At 36.2% G+C, this 16,212-nt stretch overlaps 3 pseudogenes; all 3 read left to right on the top strand.

Annotated features, from left to right (window-relative positions):
- Positions 1–370: 370 nt before the first annotated feature.
- On the top strand, positions 371–1,329 carry LOC140693674 (olfactory receptor 5G3-like; annotated as a pseudogene).
- A 660-nt stretch (positions 1,330–1,989) lies between these two features.
- Positions 1,990–5,861, top strand: LOC140693673 (olfactory receptor 5G25-like; annotated as a pseudogene).
- An 8,522-nt stretch (positions 5,862–14,383) lies between these two features.
- On the top strand, positions 14,384–15,328 carry LOC140693672 (olfactory receptor 5G9-like; annotated as a pseudogene).
- The last annotated feature ends 884 nt before the right edge of the window (positions 15,329–16,212 follow it).

Below are 16,212 nucleotides of genomic sequence, written 5' to 3'. Positions count from 1 at the left end.
TACAATATTCCCAGTAAGGTCTTCCATCTGTTTTTTTTTAATCCCATCATACAGTAATATGAAACTTGGGGAACAGTTCATGTACAAGCTTAGAACTTGAAGGAGTTTTGGATAATAGAGTTGGACTCTTGATGGGAGAGAGCAGAGGTCAAGGGTGAATATCCAAGTTGACATAGGATCTTTGTATCAACTGTCCTGAACTAGTATCTAGGAATATTATCTTCCAGTTTGACATTACTTCAATACTTTTCTGTAACAAGTCTGTTTAAGATATTCTGTCATTGAATTAAAATATTATTTGTTACTCTTAATGATATATTTTAAACTAATAAAATGTTTCTCTTTCTTATTAACAAATTACAGATGACCAATGGAAAATAAGAATCAGACAGCAGTGATTGAATTCCTTTTCTTGTGCCTCACAGATCATCTCCACCTGCAGATGGTACTATTTGTTAGTTTTCTCTTTGTCTGCCTTGTCACCCTGGAGCTTAATTTGGGGATGATCACTCTCCTATGGATCGATCCCAGACTCCACATGCCTATGTACTTCTTTCTCAGCCACTTGTCCTTTGTAGACACATTTTCCTCTTCTTCCATTGCCCCCAAGATGCTGTGTGATATCTTTGTAGAAAAACAGTCATCTCTTTCATGGGTTGTGCTGCACAGATGTGGTTCTTTGGTCTTTTTGTGGAAACTGAGTGTTTTCTCTTGGCTTCCATGGCATATGATTGGTATGTGGCCATCTGCAAGCCCTTGCTGTACACCCTCATTATGTCCCAGAGGGTCTGCGTGCAGCTGGTTCTGGGCCCTTATGCTGTGGGTCTTCTAAGCACCATGATGCACACAATTCACATGTTTTGCTTACCCTTCTGTGGTCCAAATATCATCAATCACTTTTTCTGTGATATTTCACCACTGCTTTCCCTGGCGTGTGCAGACACCTGGATCAATAAGTTGGTGCTTTTCATCTTTGCAGGAGCCATAGGAGTTCTCAGTGGCCTGAGAATCATCATTGTCTCCTATGTTTGCATCCTGGTGGCCATGCTGAGGATCCAGACTGCTGATGGGAGGAGGAAAGCCTTCTCTACTTGTTCTTCTCACCTGGCAGTTGTCTCCATCCTATGTGTGATTCTTTTCTTCACCTGTGTCCAACCTAGTTCAAGTTCCTCTCTAAATATCAATAAATTAATTTCTCTGTTTTATATTGTGGTAGCCCCCATGTTGAACCCCCTCATCTACAGCTTGAGGAACAAGGAGGTGAAAGATGCATTCAGTAGGAAGTTTGAAAGGAAAAAAGAATTTTTAATAGATAAAATAGAATTCTAATTGTGCTGCACCACTCTTGTTAATTCAGTTATGTGTGGTCAAGAGAAGACAGTACTGAGAATGAGACATTCCCCTTAGTTCCTTGGTCTGCTGTTTTCAAGATCATTCATATACTAGACATATTGTTTATATTGTTCTTCTTCAGTCTGCTCCTTTGCAAAATGTTGGGGAATATAAAATATTTTACATACATGTTGAAAGTAGAAATGTAAGAGATGCCAGAAGAAAGTCCAGGAGAAAATTTGTATCTTCTTACAGGTGAGAAGACATTTTATTCCAGCCCAGAAAAGCAAACATTGTAAGAGAAAGATCAACAAAGTCTATCCATAAAGGACCATAAATGATAGACCTTGATAAAAGCTGAACTATGGAAAGTGAGAGAACAGCTGTAGAACAAGTGACTTACAATGAGTTAGTGTCCCAACAGGAAAATGTTGGAACATGTATATACATATATATGAAACACAGTAGAGAAATTAACCAACAAATGAATGGGCAATGACATAACTGGAAATACAAATGCCCAAAAGCATAAATATATACAAAAATTGCTCAACTTCTCAGTTGCTTAAGTAAATGAAATGAAATTGCAATCTGTTTTGTTTTTGTTTTTGTTTTTCCATCTATCAGATTGGCGAACACTAAGCTGATTAGGTTGCAATGCTGGTAAGGTCACCATTTGGGTATTCTACACTTCACTATAGTGGGTACATTTTCAGAAACTAATTTGATGATTTCTAGTAAAATGCACTTGATCTTTGACCTAGCTATCTTACATTCAGAAATTTATGCTATAGAAATATAAATACCAGACACAAGTTTTGCAACATGATTTATAGGGGGGATAAAAGGATACAGTCTGATTTTGTTTCAGGAGAAGCAAATCTTCTTCCTATGAATCATTATGCAGCTAATTATAAAAAGAATGATTTAGATATCTGTGCTTTTGTTTGGAAGAAACTCCCTGATACTATTATAAGTGAATGGAAAAAAATCCCAAGTCAAAGTGAAATCTGCAGAATTGATTACACTTAGTAAAAATAATGTGGGGGCAGAGTCTACCTACTGTGTAGAATATATTGGCATGCGCATTATACAAGATGATAGAGACAAGTGTGGAAGGCTACAGACTGAACTGTGAGCACTGGTTTCTTCAGTGGCATGCCCATTGGAAGCAGGAGGGTGGGGTGGTGCTCCATCCTCATCTGGGTTGTTGAACTTGTTTTATAACAAATATGTCTACCTTTGTAATTAAGATTCACTTTTGAAAAGCCACAGTCTGTGTCAAAACTGAATGAATAAATTTATCAGTAAATAGATAAATTGAGGAGGATGGACTTAAGTAGCCTTCTCTAAATGCTGCTTCTACATTCCACCATTCTCTGACTTTATGAAACACTTCTGAACATTGGTTACTGAAATATTGTTCAAAACCTAAGTAAAATGGAGAGGTTCTCAGCCACTCTGTGCTTCTGTCTCTCACTTCTTCCCTCTAAAGATATGCATTTTCCTCCACCCACATAGTCTATAACTTCTATACATAGTGGTATGCTTTCTCTTGACTAAAACCTTTGAAATGATAGCAGAATGCTAAAAGTGACACAATGCAAGTGTGATGAGATTTGAAAGGAACAGTAAATATTACCTTAAATGTATCCATATAAAACTAACATCGCTAATTGTCAGTCTTGTAAAATTTTCCAGCACCATTTTACTAAGAATTGTTAAAACTTGGGCCTAGGTGTGACAAAGGGAAAAGATATTTTTCCTATTTTTTATCTAGAAGGACACAACAGTTTCTTTCCCAGTCAAATTTTGCCTTAAAGTGCCTCTATTCTGGGTCTTCACTGTGTAACGTGTCTCAAATCACAAGTCACCTTTTGAGATGGTCACTTCCTAGTATGATGCTCGAAGTGTTTTCTATCTTTTAATTGTTCCTTAAGCATTTATGATTTAACATCCATTGAAAGGGGATTGGGAGAAGAACAGTAGGAAGCAAGTGGTAATTATAAATTTCCTCAATGGCTGAGTTCCTTCTGTAAATATATGCAAATATGTGCAAATATATGCAAAACCAACTGTCCTCTGAAGCTCTAGTTACTGCAGTTCTGATGCCCTGATGTTTTTTCTGTCTAGAATACTCTTTGTACCATGATTACATGTATAACTCTGCTTGTTTTTCATGCACTACATAAGTGTGGCTTCCATTTGGAGGATTAATTACCCTGTCAACACTGCAGCATCATATTCTTTTCCTTCAGACTTTATAAGTGTAACATGTTGCATATTAGGATAATGTTTTTGGTTTTGCTTTGTTTTTATTAGTGAGAAGTATTCCCAGCTGATTCTTCATATTAGGTGTGATGGAAATTCACTTGGAGTTACATTTTTTTGTTCATCTCATAGGTCTATAAGTGGTTCTCCATATTTTGGAATGAAAGGGTGGATTCCAATATGAGGAGCAGAGAAATTCTACATCAATGAATGCCTCCAGACACTGAAATCCCCTGATATACACTATTGGTGCCTAGGAGGAGGGCATCAATTTTAATGAGATACGGTTTCTCAAGAGATGTTGTTTTTTTTTGTTTTTGTTTTTGTTTTTGCTTCTGGCTTCCTTCAGGACTTTTTTCTTTACCTTTGATTTTTTTGTATTTTGAAATTTTTATGCTTAGGTATAGTTATTTGTTTGTTTTTGACATTTATCCTCCTTAGTGTTCTCTGAGCTTCCTGGATCTGAGATTTGGTGTCGAACATCAATTTGAGGACATTCTTAGTCATTATTCTCTAAAACACCTACATTCCTCATACTGTTAGTATATACACTGGTTAATCTTGTCAAACTCCTTTGAAGTTTTTAGTCCATAGTAAGAGACTGGTTCTTAAATACTGAGTCAGTGTTGTAACCAGTGGAGTATTATCAGAAGCTGGGAAAGAAAAATAATATCTTAAGGATGAAAAGGATACACCAGGAGGTGTTTTGGAGAAAGCATCACAGGGTAGACACTGTTGTGGCCTTTGAATCCTGTTCAAAAACCAGCTTCTTTTGTCTGAGCTTGCACTCCTTCTTAGGCTTCAGAAGTTATCCTGTAGATACAACACTATTCTTCTAGAATCTAAAGGAATTGACAAGGAAGATAGATTCTTAACACCCATCACCCAAGGTGAGAGTGAGAGCTATCAGCCTGAATTCATCAAATTCACATAATACCTTATCTATGAAATATGTCTTAAAATATCCTCCATTCAAAAGCAGGGGCTTTTGAACACAGTTAATAATCTGGACTTGCCTTGGGTAATCTCCAAGGGGAACTCCTACACCTAAAATTCTGATTCCCTTCAAAAATTCTGTTTTGATCAAGAAGAAACTGAAAAGCCCAGTGAGGTTCAGCGACTTACTCAGTATCACACAGATAGTTAGTAGGTAGTTATGATGACCACCTAGAGGTCGAAGACAGGATTGTCATCTGTCAGTCTACTCTGCAAAATGTAAAAACATAGAAGTTGTATTTATTTTTAAAAATAAGTCCAACTATGAATTGATTCAAAGGAAAAATCTCTCTCTTTCTCGTTACAGATTAGATCAGAGAAGTGGATAATGGAAATCACACTTTGGTGATTGAGTTTGTTTTTGTGGGCTTAACAAATCACTTCCAGCACCAGCTTCTTCTTTTTATGATATTTCTATTGGTTTATCTTGTCACTCTTCTGGGAAACATGGGGATAATGACTCTCATTTGGATGGATTCTCGACTCCACACCCAAATGCACTTATTTCTCAGCCACTTGTCCTTTGTAGATGTCTGCTTCTCTTCTTCTGTCATTGGTCCCAAATTGTAGACTGACATCCTAGTGGAGAAAAAAGTCTTCTCTTTCTTTGGTTGTGTTGCCCAGATCTGGCTTTTTGGTCTGTAGTGACTGAGTGTTTCCCTCTGGCTTCCATGGCATATGATCAGTATATGGACATCTGTAAGTCCTTGTTGTGCACACCCATGTCCCAGCAAGTCTGTATGCACCTGGTGGTAGGGCCTTATGCTGCCATGGGTCTTAAAATTACCATGATCCACATAACTTTCACCTTTCACCTGCCTTACTGTGGTCAGAATATCACCAATCACTTCTTCTGTGACCTTCCTGTTCTCTCTCTGGCATGTGCAGACACACAGATCAGTAAATTTTTACTTTTCATCTTGGCTGGAGCTCTAGGAGTACTCAGTGGTGTGATCACCTTGGTCTCCTATGTTTACATTGTCATCGCTATCCTGAGGATCCATTCTGCTGATGGGAAGTGGAAAGCCTTTTCCATTTGCTCTTCACACCTGACACCTGTCTCCATCCTTTATGGGACACTCTTCTTTATCTATGTATGTTGGAGTTCTAGTTTCTCCCTGAATATTAACAAAGTGGTTTCTGTGTTCTACACAGCTGTGATTCCCATGTTAAACCCACTTACCTACAGCCTAAGAAACAAAGAGGTCAAGGATTCATTCAGAAGAACATTTGAAAGGAAGAAATTTCTTTTGAGTAAGTGAACTATGACATTGTTTGTATTATAGATTGAGAAGGTAAATAAATTAGAACATCATTTGTACTGCAGAGTGAGAGCTAATATTTATGTACGATGGAAAAACTGCAAATTGTGTGTTGAGATTCACTCTTTATTACTCTGTCATCGATAAGTCACACAATGTCTTTAGGTTACAATTTTCTCATTTTGTTTTTTCTTATTTCTTATTCAGCAGAGATGAACTTTAGAACTTTAAACTCAGATAAGTAGATTACTGAATCCCAAGACTTTAAAAAAACATTGTTACTCATATACACACAAAAATTTATGACTAGGATATGAGAGGTTCTTTGTTATATCCTGAATAAATATTATCATCATAACCAGTGACTTAGAAGTATTTCTATTTTGCTTATAATATGTTGAGATCTCTCATTGTCTGTGATCTTGACCTTGACTCATTAATCACAAACTGTTAAAAAGTATACTATGGTCAAAATGTAGAAACTTCCACTTATAGGATAAATACGTCTAGGGCTGTAACATACAGTGGTGACTATAGTTAACAATACTGCATTGTATATTTGCAAGTTGCTGAGAGAGTAGATCTTAATAGTTCTCATCACAAGAAATAAAATTTATAACTCTGTTAGGGAATTGATAAACTTATTACAGTAATCATGTTGCAATATATATAAATACTGAGTCATCATGTCATACACCTTGGGCAAACACAATATTGTATGTCAATCGTATATCAATAAAATTGAAAAGGTGAATTATTCAGGAATCATGCAACCATAGCACTCTCTACTACTACTTTCATGTTTAGAGGAGGTGTTTTACCAAGGTATTTTACATCCCCTATACTTTTTGCTCATAATAATAACTTCCAGGGGTTTTGCCATGATTTGTGCATGTGAAATGTAGAATACATTCCAGTTCTTTAATAAAGTGTTACTTATTACTATTGTTATTTATTGATTTTTGTGTCATAGGCAGGATATTAATTCCATTTTTACAGACAATGAGCCAAACAGCCATGAAGAATCAATGGATTGCCCATGACCTCATAATTTGGACTCACATTTTAATTTTTTCCACATACAATATTCTTTCAAACATATTTCTGTGTTTTATTTATTGGAACATAGCAACATATCCAAGAAATGAGGGGGATAAACCATGTTTTTGTATCATTGTAAGTCAAGACTCAATGAGACCCACACTGTCATCTCTGAAGGCTTTCTTTAAAAGACATGCGTAGTATGCATGAGGTCTTGGGTTCAATCCCCAGTATCTCCATTAAAAGCAAATAAACCTAATTATCTCCCTTCCTTGCCGAAATAAAATAATACAATGATGTAAAGCTGTTAAAGATAATAACTTCTGCTTTCTCATGCAGTGTACTTTGGGAAGACAGTATTTGCAAATTGATTCTGATAAAGTTTCTGCTCATTTCAGTGTATTTTCATTTGAAAATACTGATATACTTCGAGTAAATTGGTTTGACAGCAGGTTTCTTCCTGTATAATTAGCATCCTCATTTTCTCAACAATATTCACTTAAGACAAAGCTGATACTGGGGACAGAAAAAATGATTTTAAAAAATAATGTTGGATCCATTGGATGTCTGCATGGAAAAAAATGGAATTTACCCCCATCTCACAATACACACTAAGATCATCTCCAGATGATTTGGAGATCAAGATGTGAAAGGCAAGGAATTAAAGCATCCGGAAGATAATATTGGAGAATATCTCTGTTACAGGTGGTTGCAAATTAAAAAAATAATAATAAGGTACAAACATACTAAACATGAAAGATAATATTGATTCTCTGAATCACATTAAAATTGAGAACTTAGGCTTACACCGAAGAGCATAAACATGTAAACCACAGCAAGGGAAATGTATTTACAATGCATATAGTTGATATACCTGGAATATATGGATAAATATTAACTTTAAAAAAGACAGGCAATCCAGTCAAAAAATGTGAGCAAGACATTTGAACAGGCAGTTCATAAAACTGGTTATGTAAATGTCCTATAAATATTGCAATAGGTTGCTCAAACTCGCTAGAAATCAGGGAAATGGTGGTTAAAGGCACAATGAGATACCACTCCACACTCACTGAGATGGCCAAAGTGACAAATACTGACTCTCATGAACTACTAATGGGAGTGTAAATAATGGGTTTTGGAAAACTCCTTGAAATATCAGTCAATATGAATATATACATACCTTATAACAAAGAAATTTTACTGTCAGGTATCTTCCCAAGAGATATGTGTGCTCATGAACACCAAAGGACATGGTGTTCACTGGATGATCTTTGGAGAAAAATTCCCAAAATGTAAAAACTGAGAGCAACTCAAATGCCCAACAACACAGAAATGGATAAATCATTTGTGAAATATCAATATATTAGAATACTAACAGCAATGCAATATATGGACTAGAGATTTATTCAACCAGGGATAAATTTCACAGACATGATGTGGATGGTGGAGATGGTGTATTTCTTGACGTAGGTGGTGCTTGCATGTTTGTGTTCACTTTGTAGTAATCACTGAGCAGTACACTTAAGATGTGTACATTTTTCTCTCTGTTATTCATCAATAGAAGCTTAAAAATGTAGCATCGGGCTTGCCTTTGTCAGTGAAACCTCTTTCAATTCCTCAGGAAAAAAACCTGCACGAATAGAATAGAAACTCTTCATACATTCTGATTCTCAGTGATTTTCCTGTCCGTGTTGGGAAAAAGATAAACAATTATAATGTCAAATAAGGCACCCTTGTGGTGGATCCTCTATTATACTGTACTTTAGTTGAGCAGTTCCAGAAATTTTGTGGTACTTCTTGTGAGAAAAATGCAGACATTATTACATCATTGCACTAAAATTTATTCTTTAAATAGTTTAAGAAGGAGGTAAGAAATAAGGCATTTATCTAAACAATTACTGTGATCCCAGTGGATTTTTAAAAGTGTTTAAAGAAAGCAAGAACATTTTAATTTACATCCTTCTTAGCAATACAATCCCCAAGGTATGGCATACTTTAGGGACATAAATTCTTCCAGGACAAAAAATGATGTAACTACTTCTGGAAACTGTAAACCACGAGAATATTATGTTTCCGAGTGGAATCATTAGTTCCTTGGGAAGAAAACTAATAATAAAACCAAGTGGCTCCTAGAAAGTCTGACTTCTCTGTGCAGAGTACGGGGGTGGGGAGTGGGGCGAGGGGAGGTGAGGAGATGAAATGCATGCTGAAAAAGAATGCAAATTGTACTCCATTTTAATTTTAATTTTCTAAAGAAGAAAGGAATTCGTTAAAATGTAAGTTTAGACTTTTTTTTATTATTATCATTTCTGCTTCTCTGTTTATCTTCAAGAAGTTCAAAATGAGTTAAATGGATTTATGGGAAAATAAAAATGTATGACATTTAAAATGTGTTTATTTGGTACATACACACGTATCTGGTTAGAATGTTGCACACAGTCTAAGAAGTAATGTGAAATCCTGTAAAATGCACAAAGAGGTTACAGTCAAGTTAAATCCCTCTTAAGGACCCAGTGACTGTGAGGCAGGAAGCTCCATAGAAAGACTGGCAGGACCCCTAGGCAGGACCGCTGCTCTCCTCCCATCACAGTCCGGTTCCCTGGCCCAGAGGTTTTAATCTCACTTTTTGCCTCTAAAGCAGCTAACTTACACCTAGAATTCTATTGGTTCCCTGAGCTCACTTCTGATTGGTTATTACTCTCACTCCTGATTGGTTATTACTCTCACTTCTGATTGGTCCACTTCCCTAACTTCTGATTGATCCATTTGTAATACTTTATTTGCATGGAACTCACTCCTGATTGGTCTATTTCTACAGAGCTTATTCCTGGTTGGTCAACTTCTGTTGTACTTTATTTGCATATGATGTTGCAAAGTGTAAAACTGGCAGCCTATAAAAGGCCTGTATAAACCTACAGACAGGGTCCAGAGCTTTAAGTGTTAACTCCTCTGGGCTCTCTGGTGTAATAAACCTGAGTTCTCCATCTCTGAGTACTGTTTGGTCTCTCGCCTGGATCCATGTTGTTGTCAAAACTGAGCTGTAACACTGAGCTGTAACACATTTTTCTGCAACAACCGTGCCCTGAATGGGAGAGAGGCTGGGCACAGCTACCTCCCACTAAACCCTGAGGTGTGGTGCCATCTGGAAGCAATATTGCACTGGCTTATGGGCATCATGCTCAAAGCACAGAATGGGAAGGTTAATGGAAAAACTATCAACAAGAGCACAGTTTGCAGATGTTTGAGAGTCCCTGTGATTGAGTAAGCTTGAACTCTTATTTCTCTGAGACCTCATTGCTTGCTTTGTAATCAACAGATCCTTCAGCATTAAATCTGCACTTGGACAGTGGCTGATGATTCTGTATCCCATGAAGAACATGCAGAATTGAGTTGGGACATAGAGAGGTCTAGGTTCCCTTTTGGGAGAGAGACATCATTGAAAGTATAGACTGTATTCAGCCAGGGCAGTGTCTTAAACTCAGATAATTCTATGAGATCCTCGCTCTCAGGCTTTAGGCTCCACCTTCTGCACTTACAACCTCTACTGCCTGCTCTGTAAATTGGGGATAACAAAGTGTTTCTTATCCAGGTTTGGGTGGAAATCAAGTGGGCTGAGGTTTGCAAAGCACTTGGAGCAGAGTCTGGTAAGACTTGAATATTCTATAAATACTTGTTTCTTGTTCCATATTCATTGCAACCTCAGTTGTGTTGTATCATGAAGCCAACCATGGGCTTTAGCACAGCGTGCTGGTAAGTGATGGTGTATTGGCCACCTTCTCTGGTCTTGGCTCAGATATCTTGGGAACTCAGTTTTCTTATTTGTAAAGGGTGAATTTGGAGTTCTCTCAGCTTGTTAGAATTTTAGAAATCTAGAACTCCATATGCATAGCTTGCAATTGTTTCTCACTTTCTCACTTTCTACCTCCTAGGCTTCACACATTTTTCATCCCAAATTGATTGTAGCTGTTTTCTTTTCTTCTCTCTCTTTAAAATTGCTGGAATACCTTAGGGGCTTGTTCTAGATTACTACACTTTTTTTTAATATTTTTTATTGATTTATAATCATTTTACAATGTTGTGTCAAATTCCAGTGTTCAGCACAATTTTTCAGTCATTCATGGACATATACACACTAATTGTCACATTTTTTCTCTGTGATTTATGATAATATTTTGTGTATATTTCCCTGTGCTATACAGTGTAATCTTGTTTATCTATTCTACAATTTTGAAATCCCAGTCTATCCCTCCCCACCCTCTACCCCCATGGTAACCACAAGTCTGTATTCTCTGTCCATGAGTCTATTTCTGTCCTGTATTTATGCTTTGTTTTTGTTTGTTTGTTTGTTTTTGTTTTTGTTTTTTAGATTTTGGTTTTGTTTCTCCTTGTACCAAAATCTCCTTGTATCAAATTTGCGTGCACATGGAGTCACCTTTGATTATCCATCACATACCATTTCATGGCCCCTCTCTGCTCAGAAATTATGATTGCAAATTTGGTGTATATCCTTACAGACTCTTTTATTTTATTCTATTTGCACACATTTAAATAATTATAATTAATGAACATATTAAGGTTTAAAACTTGTTCCTAAAACCATACTGCAGAGATCATTCTGTAACTTGCTTCTTCTTCACATGTCTTGGAAAAATAACCATGTTTCCATATATAAAATTACCTATTATTTAAACTTCTGCACAGTATTCCATAGAATGACTGTACCAAGGTTTATTTTGCTATTGCTCTTGTGGACAATATTTATGCGGATTCCAGTTTTTTTTTTTATCATTTTAAACAATGATGAAGTAGACATCATTTTTTTTCCATTGCGTTTCCTTGGGGTAGATATTATGTAATGGAATTTGTGAGTCATTAGGTACTTTCTTTTTCAAAAAAAGTCAAAATAGTGAAAAATTTCCATCCAGAGGCCCCACCCTGCATCATGAGTGATTGCCATTTTTTTCTGGCTGTCTCATCAGTGTTTTATATTCTTAAATTTCTTTATTTTGTCAATTTGACAGGTGAAAATAGTATGAGGTTTTTTTTTTTCAATTTGGCTTCCATGATTATTTGCAAAATTAAGTTTGTTTTTTTTTTAATTCTTATTGGGACTTTGGGTGTCCACTCTTGTGGCATGCATTATATCTTTTGCCTATTATTACAATGAGCATTTGCTATTTTAACTGATGATTAATGATAGTTCTTTGTGTGTTCTGATTTTAATCCTTTGTAATATATGTTTCAATATTTTTTTCCCAATCTGTGTGTCTTGATACTTAGAATGCATGTTGGCATACATTTGTTTAAAACTGTGATGTAGTAAAATTTGCAACATGTTCTTCATGTGGTTTTTATGTTCTGTATAAGAAGACCATTAAAAATAAATCATAACACTTTTCTTCACTATTTTCATATAATACATTTATAGTTAAGATTTTTTAAATTTAAGTGATGTGGGGTAGAATTTTAACAGTATTTATTTTCTCAAATGGCCATTCAACTATTGTAACACTTTTTTATGAATATTGACTTGTTGAATCTTGGCTTTCCTTACTTGGAATAAAATATTTATTCATAGTCAGTTGACATACATGCCTAGGTCTGCCTGTGGTTTTTCTAAAGGTTTCCTGTCCTTTTCTATTCATCTCTTTGTTCTAGTAAAAACACTTTACTCTTTTAATTATGATAGCTTTAAATCAGCATTGAATATCTTAATTTTTCTTTTTAGAAACTATATTGGCTATTTTTAAATACATTTTGTTCCATAAATTTTTCAAGCAGATTGTTTCATTAAAAATTATATTTAGATGTTGGTTGAAATTGCATTAAATTAGCCACATAGTTTGGTGAGTGTCCTTGCTCAGTCATCCTAAGACAGCCAGGAACAAGTCTGTAGTTGGACCAAGCCAGCTTTATTGAGCCATTCCAATGAGACAATCACACACCAGAAGCACCATGGGTATCTCACTGAGCAAAGAGGAAATAAAGTTATTGTGGGATTTTTAAAAAGGGTGGAGTTTACATGAAATTTAAATCAAGAAAACTTTTGATAAGCTCAAAACAAAGCAGGCTGTATGTTAAGGAGGCAATATCACAACACGCCCACCGTGCAGACACAGGGTCCTGTTTCCCTAGAAACTACAAAGTGTGGATGGATGTGGAATGTGGTGTCTGGAAGTCCCTCCTGAGAAGCTCTGTGCCTGTGTGGGAAATTGAGACTCCTTAGCCATGTCAAAGTGACTTACTTAGATCTTCCTGGTCAGAGTGGCATGTTTCATCTTGCTGGTATAATTAACAATGAACATTTTTAGCTAGCCTATACTTTTAGAAAATACATTTTCTCATTGAGTGACAAGGCGGTTGTCACTCAGAGAAAGTGTTAAATGCTGGCAGCTGCAATGTTATCTGCGGGAGAAGTACTGTGTCCTGTTCTGCTTACAGATGACTTACCTGTGTCTGCTATTCCCGCCCAAAGGATGGCCACACAAGTCCTTACTCCCCGAGTCTGAGTTAATTTTTACTTTCTCAGGAAGAAATGAATCTTTATAATTGAGTCTGTTTCTGTTTTATACATAAGAAATACATAAAACACATTTTTTTCACTGATTTAGGCATTTCTTCCTTTGCTTCAGTAAAGTTCAACAGTTTGTACTTTTCTTCATACAAATTTGGAAGATTCCTTGTTAGGCTTATTTTATGATTAGTTGATCAATTTGAGTTGATGAATATGAGTTTTTTCATTACAACTCATAAGCAATTGTTATTGAGTTTTTTACATTGATCTTCTAAACTATTTGTTGAACTCTTCAATTTTTTTCTTAGAAAAATCTTATTAGTTGACTCATCCATTTTCTACGTGGGTGACTATTTTGCCTGCAAATGCTGACTGTATTTTCTTCTCTTTTTTCTACATTCTTATATCTTTCCTTCTCATATTTTAGTGTTTTGGCTGCAATCTCCAATATATTGTTCAATAGTATAAATTGTGAGCATCTTTATATAGTTTCTGGCTATAATGGGAATGTTCCTCATGTTTTACTCTACACATGCTTCCTCTGAAAGCTTCAGGAAGGTTCTTTCTTACTACGTTAAATAGTTTCCTTTTTTTTTTTCCATACTGAAAAGTTTTTTTTTTTGAGAGCCAAATTTAATCAAACTCTTATAAAAATTGTATTGAAATAATACTAATGCTTTTCTTAATATGTAAATATAGTGAATAGTTTTATAGGTTTTCTAATGTAGACCAAATTCTTAGTTAAACTTTAACTTTCTCTTTAAAACATTTAAGCCATGTTGCTCTTTAGAACTGTAATGTATTTTATTTGCCAGCACTTTATTTAGGCTTTTTTTTTTAACACCAGTGTTCCTAAATCAAAAATCTGTAATTTCTTTTCTTGTGTATCACTTTATGCTTTCAAGAAATTTAAAGTTGTATTCGCTACCAATTCTCATTTTCTAACTCTAGAGACCAAAACCCACTGATGGCTGCTGAGAGCTCTACAAAGATCACAGAGTTCATTTTCATAGGCTTGAAGTACCATCCTCGGCAGCAAGTCTTCATTTTCTTGCTCTTCCTACTCTTTTACCTCGTTACTATGACAGGAAACTTGGGCATGATTATCCTCATCCGGCTCAATTTCTGCTCCCACACACCGATCTACTTCTTTCTCAGTCACCTGTCCTTTGTGGACATCTGCTTCTCGTCAGTGGTGGGCCTCAAGATGCTCGCTGACTTCTTTGCTGAGAGGAAAGCCATCTCCTTCCTGGGCTGTGCCTTGCAGCAGTGGTTCTCTGGGTTCTTTGTGGCCATCGAGTGCCTTTTCCTGGCGTCCATGGCCTATGACCACTACGTGGCCATCTGTAACCCGCTACTGTATTCCGTTGCCATGTCCTGAAGGCTCTGCATCCAGCTGGTGGCGGGACTCTACACTGCGGGGTTTCTGAACACCATGACTCACACAACAGCTGCTTTTCGACTTCCCTTTTGTCGCTCCCATGTAATCAATCATTTCTTCTGTGACTTGTCCCCTCTGCTTTCTCTTGAGTGTGCGGACACCCGGATCAATAAGTTGTTAGCTTTCGTTGTGGCTGGAGCTGTCCTCATGGTCAGTAGCCTGACCATTGTCATCTCCTATTTTTACATCCTCCTTGCCATCCTGAGGGTCCCCTCTGCTGCTGGGAGGCACAAAACCTTCTCCATGTGCTCTTCCCATCTCACGGATGTTTCCATCTTGTACGGGGCTCTCTTTTCTATCTATGTGAGGCTGGGGGCAGTTTTCTCTTTGGACCTCGATAAAGTGGTGTCCATGTTCTACACAGCAGTCATCCCCATGTTGAATCCTCTCATCTACAACTTGAGAAATAAAGAAGTGAAAGCTGCCATGTGTAGGACCATCACTAGAAGGAAGTTTTGCATCAGAAGATAGACTTCCATCTAAAATACAGAAGAGAAAAGCTTCTTTTCAGACATGGCTAGATAACCTGTCATCATCCAAAGAGGCCAAAGAATTTGCAGAATTTAGGGGAATGTCATACCTCCATTCTTCTGTATGATTTTTATTTCGGTAACTTTTTAAAAGCTCATTTCTTTATGTCCCTACAAATGATAAAAATCCCCAGTCCTCCGTGGACTCAGAGCACTTCTGCTTCCTCAGACACCTTCATTACTGGAAATAGGATAAAATCTAAAACTGTGGGGACCACCTAGCTACTAACATTCTTGCACTAGTTAGACCAATGTAAATGTCCACATTGGGTGAGAGTCTTTGAAACAGCATGTATGTTCCCTGTTTCTAAATATGGAATTGAAAAGAGTAAACAGAGTAGTTACTTAGCTTACAAAAGCTTTTTTTAACTAAATGAATCACCCATATCATATTCTTTTTCATATCTTTTATGCCTATTTGATTTATTCTTGCTTTCTAAAAATACAATGTCATGAACATTACAGGAAAGGAAAAGAAAATGTAGACAAGCAAATGAAGAACAACATTAACCAAAAAAAAAAAAATCTTATACTCTTATTCTTCCACCAAGTGACGAGTCCTGGTAATAATTTCCAGATGCGTCTCTGCCTATTTGAGTTTAGTTCTAATTATAACTTCACTAATTGATGTTCAGTTTTTCCTCATTCTTTTAAATAAAAGATAGCTTACAACAGAAATTAGAAATAAGGTGCAAAAAAGTGAATGAGGAAATGAGAAAAATTCTAAAATATCAGAGACAATAGGTGTTGAGAAGTTAGAGGTAAACTAAAACGGATAAAATGTGTATCTTATTTTCATGTTAGTCTTTTTTGTTATTGTTGTTT

The sequence above is a fragment of the Vicugna pacos genome, unplaced genomic scaffold (genome assembly GCF_048564905.1).
Source record: "Vicugna pacos unplaced genomic scaffold, VicPac4 scaffold_20, whole genome shotgun sequence".
NCBI lineage: Eukaryota > Metazoa > Chordata > Mammalia > Artiodactyla > Camelidae > Vicugna > Vicugna pacos.
This window is presented reverse-complemented; position numbering and strand designations above follow the sequence as displayed.